Source organism: Alosa pseudoharengus, unplaced genomic scaffold, assembly GCF_046254945.1.
Source record: "Alosa pseudoharengus isolate Yale_2024_CS ecotype anadromous, Long Island Sound unplaced genomic scaffold, YU_APseudo_1.1 YU_APseudo_1.1_scf_19, whole genome shotgun sequence".
Classification (NCBI taxonomy): Eukaryota; Metazoa; Chordata; class Actinopteri; order Clupeiformes; family Clupeidae; genus Alosa; species Alosa pseudoharengus.
Window position 1 is genome coordinate 3,467,277 of NW_027468657.1, and position 15,893 is coordinate 3,483,169.

General features: G+C 42.6%; 1 long non-coding RNA gene across 1 annotated transcript; it reads left to right on the top strand.

Moving 5' to 3' along the window:
- Positions 1-1,353: 1,353 nt before the first annotated feature.
- Positions 1,354-4,301, top strand: LOC143132155 (uncharacterized). The gene is made up of 4 exons (XR_012988245.1): positions 1,354-1,429; positions 2,197-2,221; positions 3,808-3,873; positions 4,276-4,301. It is a non-coding gene; the product is annotated as an uncharacterized LOC143132155 (long non-coding RNA).
- Positions 4,302-15,893: the final 11,592 nt, after the last annotated feature.

The window sequence follows — 15,893 nt, forward strand, 5'->3', positions numbered from 1 at the left end:
TGTACTTCCTGAGGAGGCTGCGGTCCTTCAATGTGTGCAGCAAGCTCCTCAGGATGTTCTACCAGTCTGTTGTTGCCAGCGTCCTCTTCTATGCAGTAGTATGCTGGGGAGGAAGCACAAGGAAAAAGGATGCGGGCGAATTGACAGGCTGGTAAGGAAAGCTGGCTCTGTAGTGGGAGCTGAACTGGAGTGCATCACTTCACTATCTGACAGAAGGACCCTGAACAAACTGATCAACATCTTGGACAATGAGTGTCCACAGCACTATGGTTAAGCAGAAGAGCCTGATCAGCTGGAGACTTCGCTCACTGCTTTGCACAACAGACAGACTGAGAAAGTCATTTGTCCCCAGGGCCATTGAACTGTTCAATGCTTCACTTAAGGGAAGAGGAGAGATAGACTTCTCTGCATAGTCTGTCTGCCTCTTCACCCCCCCATGTTTGGATACTGTCTGTCCACTAGCCACTTTTTACCACTAGCCACTTTTACCACTGTCTTTCTGCCTCACTGTTTGCGTGCTATATTAGCACATATGCATAACCCCTCCCTCCATGCCACAGCCGAACTGTGGCCACACTTATACCTTTTCTTAAAATAGTTGCCTCAGTCATTGCAAGTGCCTCTTGATTGATTAATCACCACTATGTGGATACTGTTTTTTAGAATTGATTTAGTATATCTAGTATATTCTTTATCTTCTACTGTCCTTATTGCTTAGTTGTGTTTTTATATTATATACTTTACTTTTTCTGCTGTTAGTGAATGTGTGTAATGAATCAATCTGTGTGTAATGAAGTTTCACTTTTTGAATGGAATTACTGACATAAATCAATTTTTCTTATTATATGACCAGCACCTGTATGTCCCCAGAAAGACTACCCCTCCCCCTGCTTATTTACATGCAATGTAAGGTGGTGTGCAATATGGGCAGTGCGAGAAGGGACTGTGTTTTTTGTGTCAATTGCAACTGCATTGCATGCCACAGGAATTTCTTCAGGAATTGAATGTCTAGTTCTAAATCTGAGATAGTGCTAGGAAAATCAGTTAACACTTCCCTGTCATTATGTCCCCACACAGACTATGGTGACACCCAATAGACTACCCCAATCCTACAAATGGAATTTAGCTTCATCCATCTAAACATCTATCCAACACCACTTTGACATTACTTGGATATATATGGAGTGAAATGTTATATTTAATTTAATTAAAACTATTAACTACTTGTTTTGTGGAAAAATTGAGCCCCCCTCCCCCTTCACTTAACCTCACATGACGAAGCCACGCATAGCGCGAGACACACTGATCAGTTCTCCATCCCATAATTATTTCTAGCCTACAGAAGATGCATCATGCAGCAGGTACATAGTCGGCGCCATTTTAGTTTGACCATGAACCAGAGCACACGTGGAATTAGTACAGGACAAATGTAAGTGACATTTTCTGTTAAGTTCTGTTAAAGCATAACTTTGTGTTAAATAAACTTGGTCATACCTATCTAGGGAGGGATGTGCCCAGGCTAACTACACAAACTTTGCTTGATATCGTTTCAGTAACGTTAAAGCTCTAACAACAGTACATACTATCACGCTTCTGACGGCAATTTAGTATAAGTAATTGGGTGTAGTCAAGGGTTGTTCGGTTTACTAAATGTTCAATATTATCTTCAAATAAAGTATATGGTGGTGGCAAGGAGCTTGTAAGTTGTGGCAGATCGTTAGCAAGTCAACATGTAGCCTAGGTTGCCTGACTATGCTGACCAGAAGGATCGCTAACTCGCTAGCAAGCTAAGCAGAAATTTAGTAAAGCTTTAATGCAGTTATAACTTTTTTTAATTTGGCAGCTCCTTGTTTTTTGTCGATGTCAGTTTTTGTTTTGACTGATTCAGTGTTTCATACAGCTAGCCATGAACACAATTTGTTAGGTCTTGGCTTAGACTATTATACAGGCTAGTTAGCCTATGTAGTATTTAGGTTTGAAGCATGACCTGGGTACCACGTTGAAAATTCTTCTGAATGTTAAAGTAGCATTTTATTCCTTATGGCTTTTACTTTCCACGTTATTTCCTAGTAATGAGGAGTACAATAACTAGACAACGTATTTGAGTCGAATAGATAGATAGCTTACAGTAAATAGAAATGGGAACACTCATTTTCTAATGAATAAATCATCTATGTCTACTTTTTATCTCCATAGGTTTTGAAGATATCAAAGGAATGAGGTAAGTCTCACAGATTTGGGGAAAATGGTCAGACTAAGCCTGTATGAAGATAAACTTAATTCACCCCTTGCATGTGACGTCACGTTTTGTTCGCGCCACAGCAAAATAGCCTAGTGGACTGCAAGAACACAAATCAAATCAATGGGTTGTAATGGGACATATCGCACAGCTAGGAGATTTTAGTGAGATTTAACCGTAGTAATGCCCTTCCACGACTGTTGGCTTATTGTTTGGAATACAACAACATCCCATGTTCTTGCATAGATATATTTTGGTTTGTTTTCTTTGTGTTTTGGGAGTATTTCAACCACAAATGCATGGTTATCTCGTCAGTGTATGAAGCACTGCAGCTGTTGCTATAGCAACCATAGACTCTGAACAGGACTGCAAACTGCAAGCACTTAGGCAAAGTCTATGGCAAGATCTGAATGTAAACAGATAATACCGTTCAAGGTTTTTTTTATTGCCTAATTCTTTCCATTCTTTAACTTAAGACATGTAAGAAGTAAGTTTATTCGCTGGGCAACGTACAAACTGACGAGTTACATTAGCCCTAGCACTATGAGCTACGATAACGTTACCTAGAATAGCTAGCTTCTAAGTGTGGCAGCGAAGTTATCATTTCATGTTCTGATATGACATTCTTAACGTTTTGACTATGTTACAACTGATAAAAGCAAAAGACAAATAAAGTAACCAAATCGCTTTGCAATATTTTAGTCCAGAAATACTTATGGGTGTTCATTTACCATAATGTTAATTACAGTAGCCTAAGGTTACGACCTAACGTTATCTCCCCTTGCTGTTACCACCAGTTTTAATAACTTTACATTTGCGATAATGACCCATTTCATCTAACACCACTGGCATCTTTCTTTGACTATCAGACCCCAAACAGCAATACATTGAACTACAAAGATGTTATAGTAATGGTGTTCAGTTCATCATAATCGTTATGACATAATGTCATTTGCCGTCCGTCTCCTATCTTTTTGCCGTCCAGCATGGAACCGTCACATGACTTAAGTCACGTGTCTGCAAGGGGTGAATAACCTGCATGATAAGGTTATGCCCATTGTTGATTGGAATATCATGTTGGCTGTAGGCTAGAGGACTGATTAGTGTCCCTCACCTCTACCACCTCTCACTGAAGCTATCTCACAAAGATATCTATTTCCACTCAATTACATTGCAAAACTATATGTCTCTGCTTGTTAATCACATTAGATCAAATGTAAAGTTTTTGGTGGTTGTATGAATGAGTGAAATGTACTTCCACCTTCTGTTTTTTCATTGTGCAGTGGAAACTTAGAGAGGTTCTCAATGCGAATGTCTGTATTGCGACAGCATCATGCAAAATGTGAAGCCAGATATAGCATGGTATAGTTTACACACTACACAGTCCACTTTAGTAAAAAAAATATTTGTATTGTTTTATATTACTTTTTTTATATATAGGCCAAGTTCTGATGCCTACATCAGAACTTGAACTTGTGCATTCAAATTTCAAAATTGTAAAATGATCAAAATTAGTAGGAGACATATTTATAGATTTGCATTTTATAGATATTTGGTATTTGTTACAGATTATGGAGAACTGTTCTGGACATAGAAAGGAAGTGGATTCTCCAAAAGCAATAGAACCACATGATGTAAGTAATTCACTTGAATTCAATTGCTTGTGTAATTATCACACGGTCATATTGAAATTGGTTTGTTTTGCCTAAATTGATAGAAGTAGGATTGAAATCAACACATTATTTAGACTAGTTTTCATAGTTGTCATATGAATTCCCAGTAGCCTTCTCTTGCTGTTACTTTGTAGGACTATGCCCTCTGAATCCTAGAAACGCAATTCATCTCTAGCTCCAACAATGACCGCTTGCCTAATATTTTTGTGCTTTGAATATAATTTGGGTGCACTGGCACAAATTTTAGGTGCATCCAAAGTTAAAGTTAGGCCCATCGATACAACCAATGCAAATAGTCTAGAGCCTTGGCTTTTGGTATAATGTTTTTATGATTCATGTTTCATGGATATTTGTTTGTTGCAGGCTGTGGAGAGCGGTGCTGTTCTTAGACCGAGACCGAGAAAATAATGTACATGTGATGCGAGAAGGTACTGGTGTCCTCGTTCCTTGTAAGCAACTCTAACATAAATGCTACAGTATTCGGGCACTGTGTTAGCTGCCAGGGTCTATTTAAGAGAAAGTTTCTGTGGAAACACATGAAGACCTGCACACTAGCAAAGCAGAATGGTCTTCTTAAGCCTGGACGTAATAGAATTCAAGCCCTTTGCGCAAATGCCGAACCATTGCCAGTGGGTGTAAGCGCTCAGCTGTGGAAGCTCCTGAACAAAATGAATCAAGATGACATTACATTCGCGATTAAGAATGATGAGTGCATTCTTAGAATGGGAGAGAGGCAGTACAACAAAAACGGCCATGATCCGGCAAAACATCATGCCATTTGCCAAACAATGCGAGAAATGGGGCGGCTTCTTTTAGCAGGCAGAGAGTGCTCAGGATTAAAGACCATTAAAGAATTCCTCCATCCATCAAACTTTCCTCGAGTCATTGAGGCTGTTAAACACGTAGCAGGGTTTAATGCTGATAATAGGTCTTTTAAAATTCCAACACTGCCTCTAAAAATTGGACACAGTTTACGCCGTGTTGCAAGTATTGTCCAGTGCCAGGCCATGATCTCAGGGGATAAACAGGTCGCACAATATGCGCAAGAGTTTCAAGAGGTCTTCAGAACAATGTGGAATGAGGCCATCTCATCTCCTGCATTGAAAACTTTGGCTGAAGCAAAGTGGAACAATCCTCAGCTTTTACCCTTTACTGAGGATGTTAAGAACATGCATGTGTACATGGATGAAAAACAGAAACAGGCTTCTGATAAGCTCATAAAAGAAAAAACTCCAAAGAACTGGAGAGCTGGCTGGAGTAACACTTGCTCAAACTAGATGTACCGCAGAGCGGTACAAAATATGACCGCCGCCCAGTCCAGCACATTTTTTCCACAAAAATAAATCACGCTGAAAGGCCTATATGATTCTAACTGTCTCACTAAATTGCATTATCCACACTCAATTCTCACTGGTATCTGCTAGACAACAAGTACCAAAACATGATTAGTTCATAGATTTCACATGTAAAATTCATTTTATACAACCCCACCTCCATCTTGCCTGTTCATAATTATGAGAAATTCTTGATTGTTTGTGTTATGTTTATGTTATGTGTGTGGGTGTGTGTGTGTGAGTGTGTGTGTGTGTGTGTGTGCGTGCTTGTGTGTGTGCCTGCGTATATGCCTGTGCATGGAAGCGTACATATGTCTACTGTGTGAGTATGTGTCATACGCAGTGCCGGCCCAAGCCTTTTGGGGGCCCTAAGCAGAATTTGATTTGGGGGCCCCCTCCCACAACGCAGTCACCTGTGCTTGGTGATAATTGACAACTTCACACTATAATGTCATATTATAAATTAATACAGTGAGGTTATGTATTAATACAGCGACTGATTATGAACTACTGTCCCCCTGGACACAGATGCATAAGGACCCTCTCCCCCTACCCTCTTTGTGCAAATGTGGGTACAAACGGGTGTGTGTGTGTGGGGGGGGGGGGGGGGCTTAGATGTGATTTCCTGTATTCTGGTGCATTTTTGGGATGGTCAGCTGGAGAAGGGCAGTACCTAAATTTGTTCAGATTCATAGCCTTTTGCTTTTTGACTTATTGGTAGTGAATTCACACAACTACTTGGGGTTCAGGGTCCCTTGACCTCTTGGGCTCGGTAGGCTCATTCAGTAATCCATCCTTGCTCACATGCCAAAAATGTTTTGGGGCTCCAATCTAGACTTCTGGCCCCATGTGCTTGGTAAACCAATGTATTAATATAGTTGTTATTTACACCAACCCTGTCACCTTTTAATCTTAGAGGGTACTAAAATCACAGATTTATTTGAAACATTCATATTCAAAGTGAAGCACTAAGGGTGGTTTACTGAAGTTGAATTGACAAATAACAAAATACAACAGCATTTGTATTTGTTGTAAACAAGTACATCAGTTTAATGACTTGTTTTTCAACAGATTTGCTGAACAAATCCGCAAATGTGCATTAAATGAGCAATTTTCAACTACAAAATAAAAACAAAATAGACAAACATTAATAATCAAAAATAAAATGTCCCAAAAAATAGATAATTATTCCTACTTCGTTCCTGGTTTTTAGGCATCTGCAACTCTGCAGTGGACGAATCTGCAATGATTAAATAAATACATAAATAAAAAAAATAAAAACGATGTTAAATGTGTCGTGTCATATTAACAGGCTATGTAACCATTTGACATCAAGAAAACCTCACCTTCTGGTAGGTAGAGTTAGGTAGAGGTAGAGATGTGCTCCAAAGTACTTCAACAGTGTCTCTGAAAAAAAAAAAATATTGCATAAGTGCATAGTTGATCGAGCAGAATGAGTTTATTTTGCTATCATTACTTACACTCAAATAACAAGCAATTCCACATGTAACAATTCATATTCTATTGGCAAATGAGGCATACTCAAAAGAGTATACTTAATTGCAGTATGGTGAACGCTTAACATGGTGATCTACTGCAGCCTAAATATTAGGGTAGCACCGCTACATCACTTGCCACTATCTTAATCAAATGTAAATTTATTTTCATCACAGAAGTCTCCCCACCCAACATGGTATATTTTCTCAAACACTACCATCTCTCTCCAAAGATCTTAGAGCAGAGCGGACGTACTGTTCCATCTTTGCCTATGAAGCTGGAACGTTACCGATGCCCAGAGTCGCGCTAGTCAGTGGGTTGGGTTGGGACTGGGAGCCTGGGCTTAGTCTGTTGTTGCTATCAGACTTACCACTATGTCACATATTATAGAGCAGTAATAAACTATCAACACTTTCAGGTGCGAAATCAGAAACAATCCCTCTGTGGTAAATTTGCCTTCAGCTACGTTTTCATATAGCTACTGTAGTGCTAATGTCCACTTCAGTCAGCTAGCTAACTTTAATTTACGACATAATAAGCCCACCTAGAGCTAGGGTACATGCTTGATTGAACATCCAAAACAATCCCAATATCCTTGACATCTGAAATACATCTAGATAAATATATATTAATGGGAGACATTTCTCTGTTGATGGCGGAGATTTAGCTCTGGTGATGGCTTATATTAGATCATGACAGCTAGCTAGCTACCTCAAGCACAAAACATACTGTAAATAATCATGCAAAACATACCTGTATCTTGCTCGTTTTTCTCCTCCTCTGTCATTTTCTTCGTTCTGTTTTCGGCACCAGAGGGATACGTCCTTTTTTGTGACTTGTCTGAACATTACCGTCTCTTCCGATTGTTGAACTTGATGCAGTGTCTGCACGAATTGTATATGGACCCGAGGTGTCTACTTTATGCGCGTGACTCAAAGGCTGGCAGACACAGTAGCAGTAGGCAGGCATATTAATCATGAAATCATAATTTTCTTGATTTGAATGATAATTGTTTCATTTATTCATTCATTGATGTCACTTGTTTACGTTATTTATTATGTAAAAAAAAAAAAAAGAAACTCGATTGGGGGCCCCCTGGTGGCCAGGAGGCCCCAAGCAGCCGCTTAGTTCGCTTATGCCTCGGGCCGGCCCTGGTCATACGTATGATTACTGTGAATGTGTGTGTGTGTGTGTATCTGTTTGTGCACATGTGTGCACATGAACTGGGTTAACATGACCCCTGGAGGCAAATATACGGAAAAAATGGTCATCCTAGGCCCTACAGTTCTCAAGATATTCACAGAGAACTGTGTCTGGCCTACCCTCCTTTCGGGGGGTCCAGTCCAGCGGGGGGGCTACAGATCAAAACGAAAAATGACGGTTCCATGCTATCCATGTGGGGGTACATGCCCACCAAGTTTTGTGTACCCCGGTCTTTCAGTGTCCCGGGAATCCTTGTTGGTGTACGTCACTAAATGTACACATAAATTGTTTTATTGTAAGGCCCCCCATGAACGAAAGTACACAAAACTTGGCATGCATTCGGAGGGTGTCATAATGATCCTACACTTTCAATTTCGTGCAGTTTTGACCATGTCAGCCAGAGATATTGTGATGAAAACACCTAATTTTTTGCTTTTTAATTTTTAACTAGGTGGCGCTATACATGAAATAAGTTGTAATGGGATGGGTTGACATGGCCCCTTGAGATCAACATACAAAAAAAAGGTGGACCTCCTAGGCCCTACGGTTCTCGAGATATTCACAGAAAACTGTCTCCGGCCACCTACAGGCCAGTTGGTGTATAGTAACATAAATTAATTTATTGTGTGGCCCCCCATGAACGGAATTCCACGAAACTTGGCGTGCATTCAGAGGGTGTCATAATGATCCTACACTTCCAATTTCGTGCAGTTTTGACTATGTCTTTCAGTGTCCCGGGAATCATTGACAGAAATTTGGACATGCGAAAAAGAAAAAAAAAAAAAATCAGGGGAGAATGACTACTGTCTTTAAACTGGCAGATAAAGTCGCTGCATTTAAAGCCAAGCTTGATTTGTGGGGACGAATGGGGACGGGGTGTATTTGATATGTTCCAAACAGTAGTGGGGGTTTTGGGAGAGACTCTGGCAGGGCCCTTTCTCTTGCAGCTGGTGCGCGATTACCTTGTTGCGCTTTCAAATGGAGTTTGAGCGTTAGGCTACTTCCCATCCTCCAAAGATCCTCGGCAAACCAATGAGTGGGTCCGCAACCCATTTGTCAATATCCCGAATAGTCCTAACATGTCAGCGCAGGAGGAAGAGCAGTTGATCGAAATTGCAAATGACGGTGGTCTTAAGAGTGTGTATGAGGAAACCTCTCTGGCGGGTTTTTGGATCAAAACCAAAGCAGAATATCCCGAGATAGCCGTAAAAGCGCTGAAAACGTTGCTACCATTTCCCACCACGTATACGTATCTATGCGAGGCCGGGTTTTCTGCAATGACTGCAATTAAAACCAAATTGCGCAATCGACTGGACATTTCAAACACACTGAGGGTGTCACTGTCTTGTTGCAGGGAACAAGCACAGGGCTCCCACTGATTATATTCATAATGCATGTTTAGTTCCCATGTTTTGTTCCCATATTTTGTTAAGCATGTTCACACTTGATAGATGTAGCTTCAAGTTGTTCAATTTTCATAGTGCATATTGTTACATTTTCACTTCTTCAAGTTCACGTTTTTCACGTTTTTAAGAGTTCGTTACCTTCACTGTTCATACATAACTGGAGCTAGTTCTTTTCAAGTAATGCATGCACAACACATATGGAACATGGAACCCCCGAACCCCCAATATCCCCCCCCACGGTCCGGCCAAGCCTCACCAAGTAGCTCGTTTGTTTACAACTACATTCCATTTAATTAAACTGCTTCATAGGCTATGCCGAAATAGTTGTCAACATTTTGAATATTAGTGTCGGGTGAATTGAAATGTTCTCAAAGTAGCCTTATGGCTGAAAGCTGCTTGGGATCCCCCCGTCAAGCAATATAACCATACAAACGCGCTTCCTGCACTCATTGTTTCAAAAAACTGAACTGAAGAGCTGTGGACGGCACGGCACGGTATGCCCAATGAAAATAAATTAACGCAACGCAATGCAACACAACACAGACACCGCTTCTCTCGCGTCAGTCACTGACATGAACAAAACACAGAACCCGCTTCTCTCACGGCAGTCACTGCAGTAGCCTAGAATAAATGCATGGGGAAAAACACTTCCCCATGACAAAGACATCGTAAAACACTGAAAGTTAATATTTTGTCACTAGCAACATATCGGAACTCCCCCTATTACCGTCGGTCCCGTATTTCCACCGTCTTGCGTGTATGTGTCACTTATATCCATTTCTATACAAACCAAGACAGCGGACTCCTAAAGAGACGCAACCACCAACACCATAGGTGTATCTAAATTAGCTATGTACCAAAAATGACATTTTACCGTGACTCAAAGAGCTGTAAACAGTGTTGTAAGGCTGCGTGTACACAACCGCTTGGAGCTCCAGTGGAATTTTAATTTCACGACAAGAATTCTCGGTCTAACCGTCCATGTGCCGTTAAGAACCAAACCAGATTTTGTTCAAATCTACACACCTATGGCTACTGAAAAATGCAAGGTTAATTTAGCAAATGTTATTTTGAAGTGTTAAAAAACATCGTTGTTTTAGAATTTCTGAACAAAAGTGGTGATAATTGGGGGTGTTACGATACATCTGTCCTTTGTCAATGTGTTATGTTCCAAGTAGCCTATGCGTAATTCTGCTGTCTAAAGTTGTATGTTTATGACATTCAAGCAAGGAAAACGATGATTTGAAGACATCTGTTTCGTTGGAATGGCAAGGGGTAGCAACAGGGCAACACAGAGACAGGCCCGATGGCAGGGTTGTTATGAGAGTATTAAAATCTGGGATAGCCTATTCTACGGCAAGACAGCGGGGGAAAGTTAAAATACGTGATAAACACGGAAAAAGTTGGCATGCATTGTTTCGGTCCCCATGCACAGGGATTATTTGTCATATTATTAATCACATATGATTATTTGTGAAATTGTGCAAACAGGCGCAACACATTTGAAAAGGAAGGACTGGTAGCATGCAAGCTCACGAAAGATTGATTTAAGAACGTTATCACAGTGTGTGGCTGTGGCGCAAAGCAGCGCGGGCGGAAGACATGCGACAATTGGCAAGGGGATGGTCATGTCTTTTTTAACAATTATGTCGGAGGGTCATTGAACAATTTCTAGCAGGCAAGGGAGGGTCATGCAACTTTTGACTGAAGCACTCAAAATTCCTCCGGTGGCCCCTTCAATAAATAACGAACAGTCCCTAGATTGCTGTTGGGCTATATGTCTTGGTTCATGTCCGTTCACAACTCATTGCCGTCAAACGCGTAGCCTATCTCGCGGTTGCATCCATTACAAACAAACATGCAATGTGAACGTCTGGGATTGGGAAGAGCACTAAATGCTCTACTGAATAAGCACGAAGTCAAACCTTTAAATGAAAAACACTCTTTAATAATCAAAAAAATAAACCGCTAATGAAGTAAACTTGTGACCTTAAAAAATCGTTTATGCCTGTAACTCCGTGATAACAGGACGTAACAGGAAGGCATTTGGCTGAGCAACGAGGTTAATATGCTCTATATTTTGTCCAAATGATGTCTGTCTATCATCGTTGCACTCGGAGAAAACCAGAATGTTTAATTTGTCCTGCGTTTCTTCTACGGCTGCAAACGGGATTCACTCGCAGTTAACCAAATATTTCTTTATTAGGGCAGGGCAGGCATATTTCTGGCTATTAAATTATTTCTAAACCAGTCTGCTAAAGTCTGTAGTGAAGTCTGTGTAGGGTTTTCCAGGCTCCATTTCTTTTTACGAGACACCCTACTCACTTGAGCCATCTACCGGTTGTTTGGGTTGTTGCAGCGTCTCACTGGGAAAATACAAATTAAAGTTGCGTGATACCGCGTGATCCCACGCGCGGACCGCGAGTGAAGCTGGCCAAGTCGAAGCACTGCCCACTGTATGTTACAATCTCATTCAATGTGACATGACATGATAGTCACCTGATTTTTCATGTGTATTCACAGAAGAGTATCTATCCGGGTAGCAGCAGTACCACGACGGGGAGGCCCTATGAAACGGCCCTCTCCACGGCGTTGAGGGTGCGGCACTCTCCAAGGCTTCGAGGGTGCGCTATTTTTTATTTTACTTGTCAGTTGGCAAAACTGACCTCTGGTCGTGGAGGTTCCTCGTTTGCATGCATTTTGAATGACAGGTCAGGGAGATTGGGGTATTTTGCTAGCTCGTGTAACTGTACTGTTACTTACAGTATAATGTAGGAATGCATCTGATAACATGAGCTAGCAAAATACCCCAGTCTTCCTGACTCTCAGTTAATTGCCCCATTATCCTAACTGCCCCAGACATTTCCTAAGGTGTGCTTACACGATATGAGTAAAAACGTTATAAGTGAAACTCAGTTCATTGCTCCTCTCTCAGTGGTTGATGCCTTTTATGTCCTTTTCAGCGATGGTGTTCTTTACCACCTCCTCCATTACCCTGGTTGCCATCCTCCTTTTCTTCCCTTTCAATAGTCGCTAAAAGTGGGCGAGTTATCTCCTCTCACTCGAGGGGTGTATTCTTCTTCAGCGTACCAGCCCTCTTCTCCTTCCCTAGGACAGCAGAACCAAGGATAGTGCTCCTCAAAGCGCCTGTCTCTTTCCCTTTGACACCTGTTCTGGTCCTTTTCTTCCCAGTCCAGGCGGACGTCAACAACTGTATATAGCACTACTCTCACGTCCCCCCAATCTTCAAGGACGGCGGGGAGTTCGCCTCTTCCTCCTTCAAATCCCTCTCCCTTGTCGTTTACAGCGATTACTCTACACCCGCTATTTCCGTCTTCAGTGACCTTTATTGTCCACGTTTCTTTAATTCTGGTTCGTCCAACGTCGCGCCCCCCTCACTGGTCGTGGCTTGGGGCTGTGGCTCCTCCTGTACCCCTCCCTGTAGAGTGTGGGGATTCCGCTTATCTCCCAATCGTATTCGTGGATGTCTATGGTCCAGATCATAGCCACTCGACTACTTAAACATGGGGAAATGCAAGTTCAATCACAAATGATTAGAAAAGAATGAATATTCTTGGTTACGGTCGGTGCCTGGCAGCGCTTATGAAGCTAGCTGCATTGTATGTCGGAAGAATTTCAAACTTGGGACAATGGGGATCAGAGCAGTTGAATCTCACGTACAGAGTAAAAAAACATAAAGACTATGTAAAAGCACGCCAGCAGCCTGCAATTGCTAGTTTCTGCTCCACTGTTTCCACAGCAAGCAACGATGTTAACAGTACAACGCTGAATTTTACAATAGGAAATCCACAGACTGCAACAAGTGTGCCATCTGACCTCCGAGCAATTTGTGGCTCTACGCCAACACTCCGAGCAGAGGTGATTTGGGTGCTGAGGACCGTGACAAGCCACCATTCATGCAGGTCTAATGACGGGATTGAAGAACTGTTCAAAGCAATGTTTCCAGATTCGGGGCTTGTACAGTCATTTACCTGTGGAAAAGACAAAACCAGATATGTAGCTAAATTTGGATTGGCGCCATATATAAAAAAAGAGCTCATCACCAAAGTCCAAAAATGCGGTGCGCTTGTGCTTATGTTCGACGAGACACTGAACCAGACAACCAAAACCAAGCAACTGGACTTGCATGTGCGTTATTGGTTAAATGACCACGTCCAGTCTAGATTCTATGGATCACAGTTCATGGGCCATGCAACTGCCCAGGACCTACTTCAGCATTTCAAAGTAAGTATGCCATATATTTTTATACCTTTTGTATATTATTATATAATTAGTTTACTGATTTGTGAAGTTATTAACAACTATGGATATGACACTATACATTAATTAGACAAATTGAAATAAAATGAATTAAAAACAGCCAGCTTGAGTTTTAGAAAGGTAGTAGTCTGGTGTATGCCAATATGTTTAAATAATATATAGCCTGCACTATGGCTATAGGGGTAGCTGACATTGCTTAATTTGTGAAATAGTATTCATTCTTTTTTATCTTATCCAGTCTGACATTAATCTTAAGTAGTGGTGTCAGAAATGAGACGTGTTGATTGTTGTATGGCTAATGTATTTTATTAATTTCCAGGAGTGTGTGCAGCAGCTTGACCTGAGACATTTGGTTTCTATCTCAATGGATGGACCAAATGTCAATTGGAAGTTTTTTTCAATGCTCCAACAGGAGCATGCAGAGACATTTGGAAGTGCCCAGCTGATTGTGGTGGGGAGTTGTGGGCTTCACACACTCCACAATGCCTTTAAAAGGGGCTTCAGTGGCTGGCAGCTGGAGAAAGTGCTCAGGGCATTGCATACACTCTTTCATAATATCCCTGCTAGAAGAAAAGATTTCTGCACTTTGACCAAGACATCTGTGTTTCCCCTACCGTTCTGTGGGCATCGCTGGATAGAAAACCTACCTGTCGTCGACAGGGCTATTACCATATGGCCAATGATGGTGATGTATGTGGATGCAGTGACGCAGAAAAAACTTCCAAACCCTAGAACATCATTCTATGACACTCTTGCAGAAGCACGGAATGACCCTCTCATAATGGCAAAGTTGCACTTCTTCATGGCTATCTCTACTAGGACCTTGTTTTCTAATGATAGTATTTTTTTCTGTTTTCAGATGACACTTACTGGAGTTATTACGACCTGCCCATTGTGCGGCAGGGTGTATGCTGCCCTGGTCAGCCACTTAAAGAGGGGCCATAATGTTGAAAATGTTGCAGAGGGCCATATTGTGCAAGATGGGGAACGGGAGGGTCCCCATCCGAACAGACCGATGTCCAGCAGCCGGGTGCTCATACCACAGCACCCGGCTGGACAAACATGTCCAAGACAGCCACCAGGAGCTGACCACTGCCGGGAGGGCTCGCCTGATGGCCGACGCCAAGCACCGCAAGGCCTTGCGGATGCTGGCGGACCTGAGGGCGAGCAACCCGGCGGTACCGATGGTCAGCTCCCTGGATGTTGAGGTGGACGAGGTGGTCGTGGGGTCCGCCCAGGAGGAGGAGCGGTGCGACCGCCCCCACTGTGTGGAGGAACGGGCCAGGTGTGTGGACCTGGAGGCCCAGGTCAAAAGGTGAGTACATTCTCATTTAATATCATTCATATTGCTTTCTTGTAAGAGTTTAGCGAAATCATTTGCCTGCTCTATATGAAAAGTGTCACAAATAATTTGTTTTTTGCTTCAGACTGACTGTGGAGCTACAGGGGGCGAGGCGATTTGGTCGCCTCCAGACCAGGAGGCTGCAGAGGGCGCTGGGTGCCGCCCACCGGCCTGCTGCACCCCCTCAGCCTGCTGCCCCCCCTCAGCCTGCTGCCCACCGGCCTGCTGCACCCCCTCAGCCTGCCGCCCACCGGCCTGCTGCACCCCCTCAGCCTGCTGCCTCCCCTCAGCCTGCCGCCCACACTGAGGCTGCAGTGATGGTGATTTGTCATTTTTCCATTTCAACTGTACTGTATGGTGATCAGTGATGGTGATTTGTCATTTTTCCATTTCAACTGTACTGTATGGTGATCAGTGCTTTTTTTCTATTTCTTGTTGTCTGTGTGTCTATTCCTTTACAACTAAAGTCTGCAGATGAGGAACCTTCTCCTCCTTCTCCTCCTCCTCCGAGGGCTGTTAGAAAATTTGCAGCCGTAGTGCCGGCGCCGGCACCTGCTGCAGACTCCGAGCAGCCTTCCACCTCTGGGGCTGGACTGCAGGGGACTCCAGGGGAGTCTGAGGGGTCTGTTGGCGGGGAAAGGGCGGAGCTCCCAGCTCCGCTCCATCACCTTCCCGAAGTCAATCGGTAAGATTAAAAGCAGGCTCTCTGTTTCTGTTTGTGTTACACTCTAATTCAATATTAAAATGTTACTCAGTTGATTTTTGATGCTTATTCACAGAAACATATCTGGAGGAGTACAAGGCGTACCATGCGGGTGGGGCCACGACGGGCAGAGCATACGAGTCTGCCCTGTCGAAAACCTCCAGGATTAAGTCATTCCTTTATTATATGGCAAGTGGCCGGAATGACCTCTGGTC